The 19,537-nt window shown below is 33.5% G+C and overlaps 1 pseudogene; it reads right to left on the reverse strand.

Annotated features, from left to right (window-relative positions):
• The window catches only part of LOC111885960 (dammarenediol II synthase-like), a 51,913-nt pseudogene extending 39,579 nt beyond the window's left edge, over window positions 1–12,334 (reverse strand).
• Window positions 12,335–19,537: the final 7,203 nt, after the last annotated feature.

Raw genomic sequence — 19,537 nt, forward strand, 5'->3', positions numbered from 1 at the left:
AGAGTGCTAGATCTTATATTTTGTACCATTTTCTTCTTGATCTTGTTGGATGGGATAGTGAGACTTCATAAAGGTTGCAACTTTATGAATCTCTAGATCATTTGAAGTAGTTTATGGTTTGGATCTGAAGTTTTGTGGTTTATTTGAGCCATGCATAAGATTTTGGTATGAAGATACTTAGGGAACATGAGTGAGAATGGTTTATTTGAGCCATGCATAAGATTTTTGAGGTTCCTATAGATGCATAAAAGATTGACTATTTAGGTTACTAGTACATCTATTTTGTTTCACCATATACTTACAGAACATGAGTGAGAACGGTATGAAGATGATAACTAGAAAAGGCATGATTCAAGATCTGTAGTGTGTGACTATTGGTTTCTATAAGTTATTTAGTTTGGGAACTTAAGAAATTAGGAACATCTCCTAATATTGGGAAAGTGGAGGTGGTTCAATTTGATGTGTACAACCCTACATTAATTTATTCAAGTGGAGGACTGTTCTACTATGTTACCTTTATATATAATTCTACGAGAAAGGTATTGATTTATTTTATGAAAAACAAATATGAGTTCTTCAATACCTTTAAAAAGTATAAGGTTGTGGTAAAGATTGATACTAACTATAAGATCAAGTATTTGAGGTCTCACAACGAGGAAGAATAAAAAAAAAACAAAGAGTTAATTGATTATTATGTTGATAATAGGATTAGTATGATGAAGGTTGTTCCAAAGAAACGTCAATAGAATGGAATTGTAAAAAGAATGAAATGACAATGAATATGAGGCTTCATGTAGAATTGTTAAAGATGCTTTTGGAAAATTGATTAATACGACAACTAATCTAATCAATAGTAGGCCTTCAGTTCTGACAGGGTTCAATATTCCCAAAGAGCAATAACAAGATCAGTAAGTGAATCTTCCATACTTAATTTCTTGAGGAGTGAGTCCAAGGTTTCCCATTTCAGAAATAACAGAGGAGAAAATTATAAATACCAAACCAAGGGTGATACCATGTTAGAACCCAATATTGTCTGGACAAAGTTTTTATTATTATATATATTTAACTCTATATATATCGAGTCTTTATGTAATTATAAACAATACCCCAAGACTAATGATAAATACCTCTAGTTCGACCGTGGATGTAGCATGATTACAATGTTAAGTTGTTTAGTCTGATTCTCAAGCTCATAGCCGCTAGACAGACCAAGCATGAGATCTCACTCCTATATTAGATTCGACACCAAAATATGTCATTGGTTAAATCTAGCCTTACTATAGGATTTTATGTCTTTTCCTTCTATGTATAAATCCATTAAATTCGTGTAACCAAAGTTGAGCAAGCAAAATTGTAAATTGGAAATTATATATATATATATATATATATATATATATATATATATATATATATATATATATATATATATATATATATATTCCTGTTCGTATATGGACATAACTGATTACTCTGATTGTGTGAACCATGTTATATATAATAGTATGTTTTTTTTTATTTTCATTATTACTTTGTGTGTAAAATCTGTTCAAGTACTTATACCTTAGCAACTGGTATCAGAGCTATAGTTGACTAAAAGGATGGTTAAGATCAACAAATTTGAAGGTCATAATTTCGGGTTATTGAGAATACAAATCGGAGATTACTTCTATCAAAAGAAGTTACTTAAACTTTTGGCCGAAAAGAAACCAAAAATGTTGAAGCATGAGGATTGGAATCTACTAGATCGGCAAGATCTTGGCGTGGTTAGACTATCACTAGAAAAGAATGTAGCTTATAATATTTTCAATGATAATACTACTTAGGTTATCCCGATTAGCAATCCAATCCAACCTAGTTTTTCTATAAAAAAAACTAATTTCTTTCTTCTCCGCCTATACAACTCAACCGAATCCACTTATTCACATCCATTAGCAATTCAATTCAACCAAATTTTATATTAAAAATAATATTAATATTGGCCTTGTCTTATAGACAAAAATTAATTATGTAATTCAGTATATTTTATTTAACTTTTTACTATAAATTAATTGTAGTTAATAATAAAACTATTTTTAATTATTAAAAGTGATTTATCTCTACCAATAGTTTATGGAAAGGTTGCTTTATTTTATTTAACCTTTCGATATATTTTGTTCAATTAAAAAAAATTTGGTTTCAAATTTAGGCGTTACACTTTCTCTGACCAAAAAATCCATCGAAATTCATTTAGTGACGGATTGCGATGGAAATTCACATCGTAAATTGGTCTTTTCTTTTCTTTTTCTAGTAGTGTATATTGCATCAAAGGGAATGACTATGTGTCTATGGTATATTATCGTGGTATATATATATATATATATATATATATATATATATATATATATATATATATATATATATATATATATATAGGGTTCTAATTGATAATTTGATCAGATTGTTTCAAAAGTTTAAAACATAGGTTTTTATTTAAATAAATGCTTGTTAGTAATATTAGGTTAGTAAATGGGCATTTATACCCATTTCTCTCTTTCACATGTTTTTTTTGTAGCCTAGTTGTTTCATAAACAAGCTGGGGCTAGCCCACTTGGCTAACAAAGAGGTCTTGAATCTAACAACTAACTAGGAGGTCATGAGTTCAATCCCAGACACATGAGATATTTATATTATTTACCGTTTAAAAAAAAAAGTTGTTTCATAAGGTTATTCCTTACATTATGAATAATCTTTAACCTTTGGCCATCAACTTACTATCCCTCTACCAAAAAATCTTCGAAACCTTTAATATGATTTCCATCCTAGTGTGGGAAAATATAACGTAGATGGTTTATTTAGACATGATAGCTTACCTTAAAAAAAGTTGTTTCATAAGGTTATTCCTTACATTATGAATAATCTTTCACCTTTGGCCATCAACTTACTATCCCTCTACCAAAAAATCTTCGAAACCTTTAATATGATTTCCATCCTAGTGTGGGAAAATATATCGTAGATGGTTTATTTAGACTTGATAGCTTACCTGATGATTTTAGAAATACCTTATCATCTCTTTGTGGTGTTCTTCATTCCAGATTGTATTAATGGCACCACTTATGCATAAAGCAATTATCTACAATAAAAATTAACAGTTACAACTAGGGTTAAGATGCTTTGTGATAGACACATAATCATATATATGTAGATACATAATGGAAAAATCAAGTTCATGATATCAATTTAAAAAAAATGAAATCGAACACATATATAAGGCCTTAACTCATGTTTGAAGTCTGAATTCTACTTAGAAATAATGAATCACATTGCATTTGCATGTTTTGGTGAAGTAAATAGCATTTTTAGGTTGAAAAATCATGTGTACGTAATATAAAATAACTAAGTTAAAAAATAATTTATATTTCTACTCATTATACTCACAAGTGGTGGAGTGAAGAACATAGGGCCAACATTTTCCACAGGCCAATGAACATCTTTTGCTTGGATTACACGTTGTAGTCGGAGCGCTTTCTTCACTGCAATTGTTACAGCTTCAAAAGTGACATGTTCATCATCACTTAGTCTTATCTTAGCTATGTCCATAAGATCAATTTGATTTTCCTTCATAAGCTGTTCATAATATAACATGATTATCAAGTTCATATATTATCACAATAATTGTGTCTATAAGATAGATTTGATATTCCTTCATAAGTTATTCATAATATAACATCACTATGATCAGGTTCATATATTAGCACAATAATTGTAATCTCTATTTATAAATGATTTCTAGGAAAATTTATCATGCATTAAAACACAATTAACTTCATTTATTCACAAAGCTTGTCCGAAAGTGGGGAGGGAGGGGGACCTAGGAGACCGTCTAGGGCCTAACTAGTCTGAGGGTCCCAAATTAATGTCAATTGGTTACACGGATTTTATAAGATTCACAAATGTATTGAATTTAAAAAACATATGGATTAGTGGTGGCGACAATTTCCCAAACTATTGATCGAAGTGGACAAGTTGAAGTGAAGACCCCAACGAGACTACGACTCTATCTATCTCACTCTCTCTCTCTCTCTCTCTGAGTTTTCAGAATTCTCAGTCATCTGATTTCTAATTCTATGAAGTTCTACCATTCTACATACTGAATCCTGAAATCTGAAGTTCTAAAGTTCAATTGTCAACAAAAATTGATTTGTCACTTAATATTTATTCTTTCATCTTTTAAGCTTTGTAATGTTTCAAGTTGGGGTTAGTTTTGACAAAGAATGAAATATGTCAAAAAGGTAGAGGTAACATGGGAGAGACAACATAAGCATGTGAGGATTCTTTATGAAGGTTAGTTTAATTTCAACCTTTATTTCATGGATATATAACTACTAATAGATTCAATTGTCAACAAAAATTGATTTGTCACTTAATATTTATTCTTTCATCTCTTAAACTTTATAGTGTTTCAAGTTGGGGTTAGTTTTGAGAAATAATGAAAGATGTCAAAAGAAGTAAAGGTAACATGGGAGAGACAACATAAGCATGTGCGGATTCTTTTTGAAGGTTAGTTTAATTTCAACCTTTATTTCATGAATATACAAGTATTAATAGTTCCATTTTAGTTTTGTGGTTTTCTTGATTTCTGCTGCATGATCACTTGCTAAAAAGACTAAAATTTTATTACTTTGAAGGTTATTAATGGGTGAATTAGTACATGGTTTTTGAACTTTGTATGATTTCATGATTTTTTTGATATGTGTTATTCTTTATTCCATTTTATGGACTATAAGTTACAATCCAATGGGGGTATCCAATTGGTTGTATGATTAAGTTTTTTTTATTGATAAAGGAAGTGTGAGAAATTGTATGTATGATTTGGTTACTCAAGTTGTTTGAAAGCTGATTTGGCCCAAATTGCATAGATACAAAGCCTAGCAAGTTTGTTACCCATTTCAACCAATCATTTTTCTAAAAACTCTAAAAATAGACATGAATGTTCCAATTTAAAAAGTTGAAAATGTCAAGGATATAGTAAAATCTAGTCACTATAGAAAGAAAAAGTAATTCATGCATCCCACATTGAATAGTTCTGACATTTTGTTCCTTGAGATAGAGGTGAAACTATAGTAGAAGAGGCAGAGAGTAGGTTTAAGAGAAATCAATAAGTGAAATTCCCTTATACTACTTGAAATAGAACCTCCATTATCTGATATTCCTAGGAATCTTTCTCCCATCAGCCAAAATCACAAAAATTGTGATCAATATGTAGAGAACATGGACATGTCGAAATCCATTTAGGATACATCAAATTTTATTGATTCCCTTACCGTAAAATATGTCTCTACTAATTCACCATCTATGGATTCATTTTCTACTGATGAAAGGAAACTGTAGTACCATTGCCAAATGTAGTGACTGTCAATGATCCTCCTAAGCAGCTAAAATCCATATGGATCAATAAAAATGATGAAAATTTGAACTATTGGATAAATGAAAGAATTTTGTGTTTTTGTTAATTTTACCTTGTCAGGAAACCATCCGTTGAAAAATCTTCTACATAGTTAACAAATCCTTCCATAAAACATCAATAGAGTAGAGACCTAAAATCTCTATTGTAGTATTGCACAGACCTCGACCATCCCTTCTCCTGATCGTATATATGCAATTTCTAGCCTAAAGAAACCCTTTCCCAAAGCATCTAAGTTTTTCACAGTTTCCAATCAAGTTTGAGTTCCTAAATCATTTCCATGTTCAGATTTTAATTACATTTTAGGAATACCGGTCCCCTACAATGCGATGTTTGGATTACAACTTCATGGTATTGCCACGTCACCACAATGTCGTAATCATCTAATGACCACGCCGTGGTGCCGCTATATGCATAAAACCCTAAGTTCTGGGCTTTGAGCCTATATAAGCATCATTAACTTCCAGGATTTTTCATAGATTCGACCTCCATCCTTCTATTTCGAACTCTAGCCCCCATGGTCCTTGTTTGAGGTGTGTGAAGCTCTAGGTGGCTTAAGGAGCTCTTTTGGTGCACATTTTGGAGCTAGTTTCCCTTCTTGCACAAGAAAGCCACCTGTAACTTCCTTGTTTTTGTAATGTAAGTCTCCTGGACTTTGTTTCATCTTTATTACTTCCTAGATTTAGATTCTTTCACAAATTTTTAGCCATTTTGGAAAAAAGGACACCATGCTCTTGGAGTATGAGTAACTCCATAAGCTCAATGAGTTGTTGGCAACTCGTTGGTTTGATGATGCAGAAAAATGTCCATGTGAATGTTTTGTTTCATCCATGCAAAGAGTTAAAGGCTTAAATGCACAAGAAAAACTAGGGCTATAGATATAAGGAGATTAGCACATTAGAGTGGATAAACTTGGAAACTTTAACCACTGAATCACCGAAAAGATTTAGATTTGAGAACCTAATCCTTGATCGTTAAGGATTAAGTACTTAATGAAGGGGTTAATCTGCTAGATAAACTGCGACATGGAGGTTAAGATTGTCGCGTTGATAGTTTCATTTTATTTACTTATTTTTATAGTTTATTCTAGCATATTTCATTCACATTTTAGTTAATTACCATGCATATTTTCCTTTTTGTTATTTTATGACCACTTTCAGGTACTTTCGAATTTCGTGAGCGTAATTGCAGGTTTTACGGAGATCTTCAAAATTATAACCTTCCCATGGCATATAAGCTAGTAGCAGAGCAGGATCTTTGGGAAGCGATTGGGCTTAGAATTCGTCAAGAATTTTGGGCTTGTTAACTATGGAGATGATGCATGGAGTGGGCTTGTCAATTACTTGAAGGCTTGGAAGAATTAAACTTTAAATTTGCAAGATACAGTAGAATTTTTTAGTGTGCGGAGATTGATGATCGGGTGATTATGAGAGCTTTGAAGGATTTGGAAAAGTCAAATTGGGCTCAAATCGAAGAGAACTTGAAGAAAAATGAGCTAGAAGCTGATCAGACTCAAACTGGGCTAGTGGACTAAGCAGTGCAGACCCACCAAATGAAAAAGGCCCATTATCCATTAGTTCATGCGGCCCATGTAAGATTTCCACATGGCCCGCGTGGATTCCTACACAGGCAAAATTGTGATTTTACATTTGGCTACTATTTGAGGAAGTTTGGTGGGATTCTTTTTCAACTTTTGCATGTTCGATTTTGGAGCCTTTTGTCTTGAGATTTGGGAGACTTTGAAAGCAAAGAACCCTCAAGAACTTCATCATTTTCCTCTTGATTCTTGTTAAATGTTTGGTACAATCTTCTCTAACTTTGTTTCTTTGAGTTTAGCCATGCTTGGCTAAATAAAACATTGGTTGACTTTGGTGAAATCTTTTGACTAGTTGTTGAATATTAAAGAATCCATAAACTTGTTCTTGAATCTTTATGGAATGTTTTGTGTTTTAACATATCATCACTACTTATTTGTTTTTATTCATGAGTTTAAATGTGTTTGTGGTGATTAGTTGACTAATTTCTTGATTAAGTAAAAGATCCTCAAATTAGCAAGCAACATATGATTTTTGTGTTAGTTTTTCTTCACACAATCATAAAAACATTTTCTCCAACATGGTAGTGGAAGATTTTGACTCCTCTTGGATTTGGTGACTTTTTAGGTCTTAATGCTAGTTGACTTACAGTAATTGTGACATCCCCAAAATCTCGGCCAGAAAAGACCGATTTTCATTTATGCTTTTAAATATTTTCAGAGTAAATCCTTTTGATTTGAAAGAGTTGCGGAATTTGTTCCCAAAAACAAAATATGATAAAACAATGTTTACCGAAGCATTTCATAAAAGAAATGTATTTTCATTATAATCCAAACTCGGGGTGTCATGTTCCGATACACACCAATAAGCATAAACGAATACATTACAAGTCATATAACAAATATAAACATATGCAGACTTGTAAACAAAACAACTTGATGGTTCATCCATCTCATGCCCCTCCGCCACTTCCTGTAATACGATTTAAAACTGAGAGGGTCAGGCTTGGGAGCCTGGTGAGCATATAGGGTTTTCAATCCACAATAAATATCATATTTAATTTTCACCAACCAACAATAACCCAATTATCCATTCCCGTTATTCTCACTTTAATGTCCCTAAAACAACTAACATAAGGGACCTAGTCTAAGAATATTTCATCGGGGCGACAACACATGCTTCGGGGGTACCTCAGCAATATAAGTCAAATAAAACAACCATGAGGGGGATGAAGTACAGCGAATGAACACCCAAGTTCATTAACACCTACAGGTGGCGAACCTGCTAATGTTTCCAAAAGACTATATAGAAAAGTATGTGGTCGTCATCTAAACTCCGCTAGATGACTAAATCAAACAACAACGAGGCCTCTCATCTGTTTATTACACACCAACTATCTACCCATGTTCTACCCAACATATTAGTAGATAAAAATATACATTTGTATACATAGTTTAAAAACCTGTATAGCATGCTTTAATCAGCACATATATCACATAACAGATGAGGCACACACACATAACACATATCTCATAGAGAATAAATCATATCTATGAGGTAGAAGAAAGTGAATACACATTCACACACATAACCACAAAATTATACACATAATACGTATTCCGTATAAAATACTTCATAATTATGCGATAGAAGAAAGTAACTACACACTCACTTGATCAGAAGATGATCGGACAGCACTACGACTTGCAGAAGTAGTAATCCTCAGCAGATCTAGAAGATCTCCTCAAAAATCAAACTTCTCGCGGGCAGAGCTTCGGCTCGGGAACCGCACTTCTCGGGATCTTCGGGATCTCGGGACTTGCCTCGGGGATAGAGTATGATACCGGGACTTCGGGATGTTTCTGGCACGCAAAATGATGCAAAACGGGAGAGAGAAGAGAGAAAATGAGCAAATGGGTCGGCTGCCCTCGCATCCTATTTATATGAGGCTGGAGCCTCGGAGTACGCGGGGCGTACTGCAATACGCAGCGCGTACTGCTTCCGAAATCGTCATGGCATGTGTCATCCGAAATGTCGACACTCTTCGGAGTACGCGGGGCGTACCTCGGATCAGACTGCTGACTCGCCTTCGGATAATGCCGGAAATTTTGATTTAAAAATAAATACAATTTATTTATCAAACTTCGGAAATTCATATCTTCTTCATACGAACTCCGTTTTTGACGTTCTTTATATCCACGGAAAGGTGAGACCATGCTCTACAACTTTCGTTTAGACTCCGTCGGCTAATTTTGAATTTATTTTTATTAATTATTTTTAATAGGCCACGATAGAAAAACTTCGTTATAAATTCATAACTTCTTCGTTTGACGTCCGTTCTCGCCTAACTTTTTATCGCTTCGATACCAACAATGAGATCTTCGATTCTCATTTAGATTGATTTGGCTAAAAACCCCTCGATCTCAAATCGAGTAAAACAGGCTGCATACCGCTAAGCCGAAACTTCGATAAATCATAACTTCCTCATACGAAGTCAGATTTGGGCGTTCTATATATAGTCGGAAACCTCGTTTCAGCTACTACAACATAAATCAAAGATATTAAGCTTATTTTACACTTAAATTTCGACGCTTATTTTTATTCTTAATTAATCAAACCACATAATTAAGCAATTAAGCACAAAACACATAATACTCAAATAATATAATCTTATTATTTCAAAACGGGTTACAAACGTTAACCTAGACCATTACATTGCTAAAAATGGCAAGCTCGGAAACACAGGCGTTACAGTAATTACATGCTTAATGAAAATTGTGACTTTGACTAAGAAAATTGTTATGAGCTTCTCTAACCATTTCAACAACTAAGAAAAGTCAATGTATTCTCAAGCTTCTTGGATTACTATAGCCAAATTAAGGATTTAAAACAAATATTGCACCATTGGATTCTAATGATATGTTCATCAAAAAGTCAAAATGAGGAAACCTCAAGTCAACCATCTTTCTCTTATTGATTTTATATCAAACTCTTGTTTTTCTTGAAATTGTCTATTTAAATCTTAGTTTAATCCTAGTTTATTTCAAGTGTTTAAAAAGATCAAAACCCCCATTTTTACTTTTATTGTCATTTACAAGTACTATTACAAAGAGATTTCTCATAGAGTTATAAAATTGGACCAATCTCCGTTGATACGATCCCTTTACCACTATACACTATTTTAGTGTAGAAGATACATGGTTATTAATTTTGTTGGCCTCGACAACCACCACGCATCTATTTTGTCATGGCTAGATTATGACGCGATCAGGGGTTCGCCCTGGCGCGGTGGGCTGTTGACCATTGAACATTGACTTTTGACCAAGTTTGACTTTTAGTAAATTTTAGTGAAAGTAAGTCTTAAATCATTGAGTAAGGACAAAATGGTATTTTTCCCTAAAAAGGGGATTTGGAAGAGAACGACTCGTTTAGAGAGGAAAATTAAGTATATTACCTTAAATATTAAATTGTGGTTTATTACTGTGTAGTGGTTCGAGGAAGCATCTATACCTCTTAACTCGTTGTGTGGATTTCCTTATTAGTCAATCATGTGAATTCTCATGAACTTACTTATTATATGGTCTATGTGTTATATGTATGCCGGCTAGAGATCATCCCCTTGGGGAATCTAGTTGGAGTGAGGACCATGATAAAGTGGTCAAGGTTTGGATGATCATGATAGATCCTTCCGGGGAAGTGATCAGTCTCAGTTGGCAGTGTTTGGTAGTGTCTAAGATAGACCCTTAGGGGAAGTCATCATGTTGGTATATAATTGGTATCAATATTATGTGGTTAGAATATAAGTGATAGTGTTTAATACTCGATGCTTATATGTACGAAGTGGAATGCATATGATCAATATAATTAATAAGTTTCATGATTTCTCACTAAGTCTTAGGCTTATAGTTTCTACTTTATGTCTTTAGTTGCAGGACGTTAAGGTTCGAAAGGCAAAGAGCTGGTTTGATTGGGATATCTGGAGCAAGGGGTATAGCATCCATTTTATGTTTATCATTTGTGACTTTTCTTTCAAAAAAAGAATTTGACTTCCACTTTGGATGATGTTTTTGGTGATACTATATTGATTATGTTGTAGAGACCCATTTTTTATAACGAACGGTGAGTGTGGAAATAATAATCTTTTAAGAACATCTTTTTCCAGCAATAAATAGAACGAGCAGCAGCAACAACAATTTTATTTATTACTAAGATTTGAGTCAACCCAGAAGATAGAACTAAGAACGAACTTCATAAAAAAAATTCCGGTAAGAAACCCGAAATTTTTTCTTGTTGAAACACGGAAAAATCACAAGATAATCACCGAACGGGAGTCGTTCCCTTGAACTAATTGTGAGATCTTCAAGGTACGGCTCTGATACTAATTGTAGAGACCCATTTTTTATAACGAAAGGTTAGTGCGGAAGTAAGATATCTCGAGATTTATCATGTTTTTGGAAGTATGAACACGAAGAACATATTATGAGTTCATAAAAAAGACTAAGAACAAAGAGAGAATAACATTGATATTCATGAAGAACATGGTGGGAGAGAAACTCTCATTGGATGGGAGAACCCACCACTTTCTCTCTCTAGAAGTTACATTGTAAGAAAAATGAGCTAGCTTAAGAAATAAATGACCAACTCTCCCTTTATATAGGAGGGAGAGTATTTACACCATAAATACAATAAAGAGAAAATACAACCTAATAAACACTCATTATTTGTGGAGCATTTTCATGCACCAACATATGTTATGGATGGAAACCCCTTTTGATTATTCTTACATTGATTTTTGAAAAAAAATTATAGTTGTTTTTGGGATGTTACCACTAAAAATAGGAAAGAGAGTGGATAACATGTTAGACTAATTACATGGCTACCAAACAATAAAGAAAAACTAGTTATTAATGTCACATCAACTTTATTATCGGGTAACCTGTTAAATTTGAGGAAAATAAGTTAATTGAAAGGTTATAGATGGGTTTAATGATCTATTAAGCAAAAAAAAAAGGTTAGTGGAGCAAAAGTTAATTGTACTACAGTGACATTTTTCATTCTTAAAACACATGGCTTATAATAGTTACTATCCTACATATTTGATATACTAGATATAAATTGAAAACTTTTTTCTGTTGAAAATCATGGTGCTTGGTACCTGCATCTGCATCAGGATATCGCTACAAGCATGTTGTCCTCCATTTTTCAGATTATCTTTGAAGTTTTGGCGAATCTTTTCAATTTCTTCTTTCTCTTCAGGAGTTCCAACTTCCTGATTAAATTTCCAATATTGTCTACCAACAAAGTTGTTAGTACTATACAAATAGGGATCATCTCCTTTGGCTATCTGTAACTCCCACATCCTCCTCTTCTACTGGTCACCTCTTGTAGTAAGGGTTGAATATCTAACTTTATCAAAAACATGTGTCAAACTTAACCATATTAGTATCACATCAATAAACAACTTGTACACGATAATAGAGATGCGAATAAAATAAAAAACACAAGGAGCGAACAAGAATTGAACATTGTTCACACGATCACAATGATCGATTAATCCACAGACGAATTGGTGAGATTTTTTTTTTTATAATTGTAGATGTCAACAAACGTTTTTTGCTTTTCGGGATTGAACAAGAAACTTTTTAATTGTCTCAATAAATTTGATGAACCTTCTCAAGTTATTGCAAAAGTCTTAGCTATTTTGTGAAAAGATTAATTGTATATACTCTTTTGGCATATCCATCAGGCCTATCACATATTATTATAACATAATAATACTATTTTGGACGTATCTAGTTTTACATACATCTTTTATAAAATTTCACATCTAAGGCTATGAGGAATGGTCACACCCACCCCACCGAAAAAGTGCTGCCACATGTACGTCACGTCAGCTTCACACCCAATCCACTACAGTCTACACATAGGAAATGGTCACCACTCCACAATATATATTTTTTATATTAAATTAAATAAAAAACCTAATTAATAAAAAAATAGAAAATAATAATAATAATAATAATAATAATAATAATAATAATAATAATAATAATAATAATATAAAAGTCTAGGGTGGAATTTATAAATTTTATAAACCACTTTTGAGAAAAAATTAGGAAAAAAATTTGTTCTGGTTTTGATCCAAACTCCAGGGACCAAAGTTGACAATTGTTGAAAAATGTGTCTTCTTCCTTCCTGATTAAACGAGGTCCCTGTGCCTTCCTCCATTAAAACACCTGCAACATAAATTGTAAAGATTTTTATTTTTCCTATTGCTTCCAACGACTAAAATTGAGTCAACCAATCAAAGCCTCCGTCTTCATCCGTCTTCCGCCTCACGTCAGACGCAAATCACCCACCCACCCCTGGGGCAGTGTTCACGCGTGGGGAGGTGCGCCACCTCAGCCCAAGACGCGTGAAAAAGCCCCCATACTAGGTTGCCTAAACTACTCCCATGACATTAGTTATGAGTAGTTAACTTTGAATAATATCTTAATTAATGGACCTCTCTAGACTCTACACAACAACGTATTTTGAAACCAGCTTTTTTTGTGGCCCCTGGTGGGGTCACCAGTCAACCTGGTTTTCAGATTTTCAATGCATTTTATATATTCCTTCGATTTCAAAGACATGATAGATTCATGAACAACAAAGATTCAAAAGTGAGAGATTATGGATGCAATAACTTCAAGGTAAAAGCTGACTTCAAGTCTTCGACAACAACAAAAAGATGAAAGTCAACAACTGACATATAATTAGCTTCTTAAAAAAGAGTCAAGCACCAAAGATTTATTATGTTGGTGATTTTGCATCATCAATGTGTATTTAAGTGTAATGGATTGACTCGTTGACCAAAAATCAATCTTGATGAATATTAGACAAGTAAGGAAGGTGCGGAGTGCACACTTGTTTGAGTTTATTCAAGATTCAAAGTAGACTATCATTTAGGGGCGAAGCCCCTAAACGAACGAGGGTCCGGGGGCAGCGCCCCTGGGAGCGGGGTCCAAGGGGCGGCAGCCCCTGGCGGGGTCCAAGGGGCAAAGCCCCTGGCTGGGATCGAAAACTACCTTTGGAACAATACCATGAAATGTTAAGGATCCTGGGACAGTTTGCTCAACACAATCTGAAAATAGATAAAGCCATTGATGTGGCTGTGATTACTGACAAACTACCCCCTTCCTGTAAGGATTTTAAACACAATCTGAAACATAACAAAGAGGAATTAACTTTGACTCAACTTGAAGCCATTTACGGATTGAAGAGTCCTTAAGGACTCAAGAACTTGATAACAATCCCAAAGGCAAGAACCAAGTTGGTTCCTTTTCTGTGAACATGGTGGATGGAGAATGATCAAAGAATCAAAAGAAGTCTAATGGAAAAAGGAAGTTTAAAGGAAAGGATGACAAGTCTTCCAACAAGAAGGCTAAAGTGGTGTGTTGGAATTGTAACAAACTAGGTAACTTCAAGAAAGATTGCCATTTGCATAAAATGAACAAGGATGGTGCAGGGCCAAGTGGATCCAAGGATCCTGAAAAGCAACAAGGTCAGAATTCTGTTTTCATGCAGAAGTCTAACTATATTCAGAATTATATTTCTGTGATTTCTGAAGCATTTTATGTGCAGGATGATAATGTTGCATGGTGGGTTGATTCGGGAGCAACAAGTCATGTTTGCAAAGATTAATATTGGTTCAAGGACTTTCAACCAATTAATGATGGATCTGTTGTGAAGATGGGAAATGTTGCAACTGAACCAATCAAGGGCATAGGATCTGTTTTACTTACTTTTACTTCTGGGAAATGTTTGTGTTTGAACAATGTTTTATATGTTCCAGGGATTCGTAAGAATCTCGTGTCTGAAATTGTATTAAATAATTGTGGTTACAAACAAGTATTGGAAAGTGACAAGTATATCTTGTCAAGACATGGTTCTTTTATGGGATTTGGATATGTATGTAATGGAATGATTAGGCTAAATATTAATTATCCTTTTATTGATAATTCTATTTGCATGGCTTCTACTAATACTAGCAATAATTTTAATAAATATGAATTATGGCATGCTAGACTAGGACACATTCATTACAAAAGATTAAAAGACATGTCTAAAATGAGTTTAATTCCTGCTTTTGATATGCAAAATAATGAAAAATGTAAAACATGCATGCTAACTAAAATCACTAGACAACCTTTCAAAGATGTTGTTAGGGAAAGCAAGGTGTTGGATCTTATACATAGTGATTTATGTGATTTCCATGCAACACCTTCCCTTGGAAACAAGAAGTATGTTATTACTTTTATTGATGATGCATCTAGATATTGTTATATCTATTTGCTACATTCTAAGGATGAAGCACTTGATAAATTTAAAATTTATAAACAACAAGTTGAGCTTCATAAAAATAATTAATAAAAGTATTGCGTACTGATAGAGGTGGTGAGTATTATGATCTAGTTTATTTTGAATCAACTGGAATAATACATCAAACCACAGCTCCATATACACCACAACAAAATGGTGTAGCTGAAAGGAAGAATAGGACTTTGAAAGAAATGGTTAATTCCATGTTGTCATATTCTGGATTAAGTGAAGGGTTTTGGGGTGAGGCAATGGTAACCGCATGTTACATCTTAAATAGAACTCCAAATAAAAGGAGTAAGAATACTCCTTATGAACTTTGGTGTAAAAAGGTACCAAATTTGAGTTATCTCAAAGTTTGGGGTTATAGAGCAGTTGTAAGGCTCATTGAACCCAAAAGGAAAACTTTGGGTGAGAGAGGTATAGATTGTATCTTTATTGGATATGCTAAGCATTCCAAAGCATATAGATTCTATGTTTTAGAATCTAATGACTCTGTATCTGTAAACATAATGATAGAGTCAAGAGATGCTATCTTTGATGAAGAAAGATTTACATCTATACCTAGACCAAGGGACATGGTTCATCAATCTTCTAGGAAGAGTACTACTCAAGTTGAAGATGTTTCTGGTGGTGTAAGTTTTGAACCTAGGAAAAGCACCAGAGCTAGAAAAGCTAAGTCTTTTGGATCTGATTTTCAACTATATTTAGTTGAAGGAACAAGGAATGAAACTATTTCTCAACATCAATATTGTTTTAATATTAAAGAGGATCCAAAGACTTTTAGTGAAGCTATGGCTTCTAGGGATGTTCATTTATGGAAAGAGGCAATTCATGATGAGACTGATTCTATCATGCATAACAATACTTAGGTATTGGATGATTTACCTCCTGGTTGCAAGGCATTAGGATGTAAATGGATCCTCAAAAGAAAAATGAAGGTGGATGGCACTATTGATAAGTATAAAGCCAGATTGGTTATCCAAGGCTTTAGACAAAAAGAAGACATTGATTTCTTTGATACTTATGCTCATGTTGCCAGAATTTCTACTATTAGATTATTATTAGCTCTTGCAACTATACATAATCTTGTGATTCACCAAATGGATGTGAAAACTACATTCTTGAATGGTGACTTGGATGAGGAAATATACATGAAACAACCTGAAGGGTTTGTGATACCTGGAAATGAACACAAGGTGTGCAAGTTGAAGAAATCATTATATGGTTTGAAACAAGCACCAAAACAATGGCATCAAAAGTTTGATGATGTTGTCTTGTCTAATGGTTTTGCATTAAACCAAGCTGACAAGTGTGTATATAGCAAATTTGATACTTCTGGTAAAGGAGTCATGATTTGCTTATATGTAGATGATATGTTGATTTTTGGTACTGATTTAGAAGAAGTTGATAAAACTAAGAAATTCTTATCATCTAGTTTTGATATGAAAGACATAGGGGAGGCTGAGGTAATTCTTGGTATAAGAATTAGAAAAGGAAACAATGGGATTTCAATTTCTCAATCTCATTATATTGAGAAGATCTTGAAAAAGTTTAACTTTGAGAATTGTTCTCCTGTTAGCACTCCTATAGATCCTAGTCTTAAGCTTCTACCTAATAAAGGATCTCCAGTGTCTCAACTTGAATACTCAAGGGCTATTGGTTGTCTAATGTATGCCATGATTAGTACTAGGCCTGATATAGCATATGCTGTGGGAAGGCTTAGTAGATATACTAGTAATCCTAGTTCACATCATTGGAAAGCTGTGAGTAGAGTATTCAAGTACTTGAAAGGGACCATTAATTATGGTTTAACTTATAGTGGATATCCTTCTGTTTTGGAAGGTTATTCAGATGCCAGCTGGATTAACAACTTAGAGGATCACTCCTCTATAAGTGGTTGGGTGTTTCTTCTTGGAGGAGGTGCCATTTCTTGGGTATCTAAGAAACAGACTTGTATTACTAACTCGACCATGGAGTCTGAGTTTGTTGCATTATCCGTTGCTGGTAAAGAAGCTGAGTGGCTAAGGAATTTGATTTATGAAATTCCATTATGGCCCAAAACGATATCTACCATTTCTATCAGATGTGATGGTGCTGCAACATTGGCTAAGGCTTATAGTCAAGTATACAATGGAAAGTCTAGACATTTAGGTGTTAGACATAGCATGATTCGTGACTTCATCATGACTGGTGTGATATCTGTGGAGTTTGTAAGAACTCAGTTGAATTTAGCCGATCATCTAACCAAAGGGTTAGCAAGAGATCTTCTACACAAGGCGACTGTAGGGATGGGTTTAAAGTCCACTTAAAATCTTTTATATTGAGATACCCAATTCCCATCTAATGTAATATTAGATGTTGAATTCAATGTGGAAAGCTTGATATTTGAAGATTGGAACACATTATTATCATCATCCCAAGGTATGTGTTAAGTACTGCAAGTAAAGGAGTTTGAATTTATATTCTTAATAGTTCTTTTGAAAAATTGCATTTGCAGGTGCAAGAATAAAAAGACTACCTATATAAGCATGAAGTTTAGCTGCTTCAAGAAGTTAGGACTTGGCTTTGATATGCTTATTGAAGGATGGGACACAAGCTAGTAAAATATAGTGTCAAGTTAGAACTTATGAGAATATAAACTGTTGTGTGTATTATTTTCATGTATTCACTATGAATAGAAAGGGTTCAATCCTTAGAGACACCCTGATATCCGAATATTTGGATTGAATAATATACTAATGTGAAATTCAATCGTCACGACATTTCATTTATGCATTAGTTTGTTGTTGTTATGTTTTGTTTTAAGTTAATCAAGATTACACTTAAATGGGGGAGGTTTGTTGGTGATTTTGCATCATCAATGTGTATTTAAGTGTAATGGATTGACTTGTTGACCAAAAATCAATCTTGATGAATATTAAACAAGTAAGGAAGGTGCGGAGTGCACACTTGTTTGAGTTTATTCAAGATTCAAAGTAGACTGTCATTTAGGGGCGAAGCCCCTAAATGAATGGGGGTCCGGGGGCAGCGCCCCTGGGAGCGGGGTCCAAGGGGCAGAGCCCCTGGCTGGTTTTTTGACTTAGAAATGTGAATTTTCTATAAATGAACCCGGTTTTTTGACTTCGTTTTAACCCTTTTTAATGATCCGGTTTTATTGATAGTTTGTGACTATTATAAACCGTTTTGACAGTTGGAGTAGTTTTTGGACAAAGAAAACTGCCTTGACAGTTTTCAGACAAATGATATACATAATCATTCTTTGGTCATTTTTTTCCTGGTACAAGAACAATCACGAAATCATAACTTCATATTCTCTATTCTAGAAACTCTTCTGAGTCTTATCCGATTAAAGGTTGGGAGTATCACCCAAATACTTTAATCTGAAAGTGCTTAACACAATTCTCAGGATTTCTAAGTCTTTCCATACCCCAATTTTATAACATATTATTGTACTAATTTTTTTTGGCAATGAGGTTGTTGAATTACGACATTGAATTATTCTAACTTATCTTGAAAAAACAATCTCTAGATCATCACAGTTTCAAATATTATAAAATTGAGGTTCACTCATCTTGCACAACCACAGCCTGACCTCTACTTATTTCAACATAAAATAAAAAAAATCAGACGCATAGCGAGAGCTAGAGATTACCTTTGCGAAATCAAAATCTGAAGTCTTGCAATAAATCAGCAAGAAAAATCGTTGTGGAAGAAATGAAGATTAAACATTGCGTGGAACTCTGAAGTCTGAAATAGGAGTGGTATGTGCATATATATGTATTACTAGGTTAACACCCGTGGAAACTACGGTTAAGAAAAATAAATATATTGATAATTTAAAATCATATTATATTTATTGATAAAAATAAAATTATTGATAATTTAAAATCATAATAACTAATTTTAATATAATTGTATTGCAACTTATAATATATGTTTTATACCTTAATTAAAATCGTTTTATATTTTATTAATATGACTAATTTTAATATAATTATTGATAATTTAAAATCTTAATATATTTTATTAATATTTCTTTGTATGTTTTATACCTTAATTAAAATTTTAACTTGATGTAAATGTAGCGGTACTTTCATTTTCATTCTCAAACAGGCTTTATCATGTGTTTCATACCTAATCTTGAACATATTTGAAATAATAACGTGCTTATGTTATATTTTCCTTTCTTAGGCATTTTCTT

This window comes from Lactuca sativa, chromosome 1 (assembly GCF_002870075.4).
Source record: "Lactuca sativa cultivar Salinas chromosome 1, Lsat_Salinas_v11, whole genome shotgun sequence".
Lineage (NCBI taxonomy): Eukaryota > Viridiplantae > Streptophyta > Magnoliopsida > Asterales > Asteraceae > Lactuca > Lactuca sativa.